The 1,920-nt window shown below is 57.1% G+C and overlaps 1 long non-coding RNA gene across 1 annotated transcript in view; it reads left to right on the forward strand.

The window, feature by feature from the left end:
* The first annotated feature begins 47 nt into the window (after positions 1 to 47).
* LOC111182067 (uncharacterized) overlaps positions 48 to 1,920 on the forward strand; it is a 40,036-nt gene continuing 38,163 nt past the window's right edge. The window contains exons 1-2 of the long non-coding RNA XR_002646652.2: positions 48 to 579; positions 1,386 to 1,460. This is a non-coding gene — a long non-coding RNA (uncharacterized LOC111182067). The remainder of the gene's footprint in view (positions 580 to 1,385; positions 1,461 to 1,920) is intronic.

A 1,920-nucleotide genomic window follows, 5' to 3' on the forward strand; every position in this document is an offset into this window, starting at 1 on the left:
CTCATCCGCGGGGGGCGAGCCGCGGCCCCCGCCCCCTGCACGCCCAGCCGGCACCAAGCGCCGCGGGCAGCCGGCCCGGTGACCGGGAGCTCGGCGCCGGGCGCGGGGCGGACAAAGGGGAGGCCCGCCAAGCCGCGAGGGGCCGCGGGCGGCGGGCGAGGGCGGCAGCGCTGGCGGAGCAGCAGCGCGCGGCGCCCGGCGCGGAGAGCAGCTGGTGTTCGCTGTAACAAACAACTTGCCACTCAAACGTCGACCCGCTGGGCATGCGCGGCCGCCGCGGGGCGTGCCGGGACTTGTAGTCGCGCGGCCCGGGCGCCGGCGGCCGCTGATGTCAGGGGCTGGGCGGCCGCCCTAGGGGCCCGCCCGATGCGCTGGGGGAAAATACTGGAGCGCGGGCCCCCACGGGCCCACGGGGAGGCGAAGGGCAGAAGCGGGGGCCTTTCGAGCCAGCCTGAGCCTGAGTGCAAGCTCTGTCCCTCAAGCTCAGGACTAGGCGCTTTTGGGCGCAAAGCGAGTCGCCCACAGAACTCGCGCGCTGGAGGAACCTGAGTCTGGGAGGGGAGAGATTTGGAGAAACCGGTAATTACAGTGCAGAGAAGCAAAACAGAGAGGGGTGCGGGGGACAGAGACGGGGCCTTGGGGGGTTTTCTGGAGGAGGGGACATCCAGGCTGGGTTCTGAGGGATGAACGGGACCTCGCTGAGGAGGGGGAGGGGCGCGCGGGCTTGGAGGCCAGCAGTCTTCCAGGCAGAAGGAACAGCGTGTCCAAAGGCACAGAAGCGTGAAAGCCCCCACGGTGCTGTGTTTGGCTTTGTTGGAGCGGAAAATGTGAGGGAGGAGAGGCAAGAGATAAGGCAGGAGCAGTCACCAGGAGTCCGGTCGAGAGGGTCATGTGTGCAGAGCTAATGAGGTGGCCGTTTATCCGGCGGGAGAGAGGGTGATGGGGACTGAGAATTAGGGAAAAGTCCGAAATACACCCGAAGGGCTTCCCACCCCGGGGCCGGTGTGCCCGTGGCTACGTCCCGCAACGGCTCCCCCTTAATGGCTGACTGGAATTTTGAAATTTTCTAGGTTAAAGTTACTGGTGCTCTGCTCCTTGGCAGAGTAATTTGGGGACGTGATGGGTCAGGTTTACCTGTTGGGCCCGTCTGGGAACTCTCTTGGAGGAAGATTCTGGTCATGCCCTCTCACATTCCTCTCTCAGCCCACCTCTGTGAAGTAGGGACACATCAGGCTACCTCATTTCCACAAAGGGGCTTGAAGCCCGCAATCTGGTGGCTCTTAAAGTGTGTTGACCCCCTTCCCGGTTTACTTTCACTAAAGAATTTATCACCATCTAATAAAGAATATTCTTTTTTGTTTTGCTTGTCTGTCTCCCTCTTCTAGCATCTCAGCTCCACGAAGGCAGTGGTTTTTGTCTGTTCTCTGCTGTATTCCCAGTGCCTGAAATGTGGTTGGCAGGTGAGAGACATGCATTCAGTATTCATGGAATGCATAAATGCATACATCTATTCCTTTAGCATCTAGAGGCCTAGAAGGCCCAAAAAGAAATGCATTCAGGGGCCAGGCAAGTGCGAAGATGTGTGAAGCAGCTGGGTATCAGACAGGTGGAAATGGTACAGGAGAAGGGAGGCCAACCTGAAGGCATAAAATTTATTAAAACAAAACCCCCAAAACAAAAAACCAACAGGTGAAACCAAATAAACAAGGCTAAAGGCAGGATTTGGTCAGTTTTCTGACTTCTGCCTTAGATGGCCTAAGTCAGTAGTTTTTAATCTGCAAGCCATGACCCATGAGTGGGTGGTGAAATCAATTTAGCCGGGCATGACTAGGATTAAAAAATAAATTATATTGAATAGAAAATGACACAGAGCTTTGCACGTAGTATGGGTAGGTTACTATTATCTTTTCTGTGTTCCAG

Source organism: Delphinapterus leucas, chromosome 15, assembly GCF_059928025.1.
Source record: "Delphinapterus leucas isolate spDelLeu-1000000601 "Yukka" chromosome 15, BTC_Dleu_Yukka2, whole genome shotgun sequence".
Taxonomy (NCBI): Eukaryota; Metazoa; Chordata; class Mammalia; order Artiodactyla; family Monodontidae; genus Delphinapterus; species Delphinapterus leucas.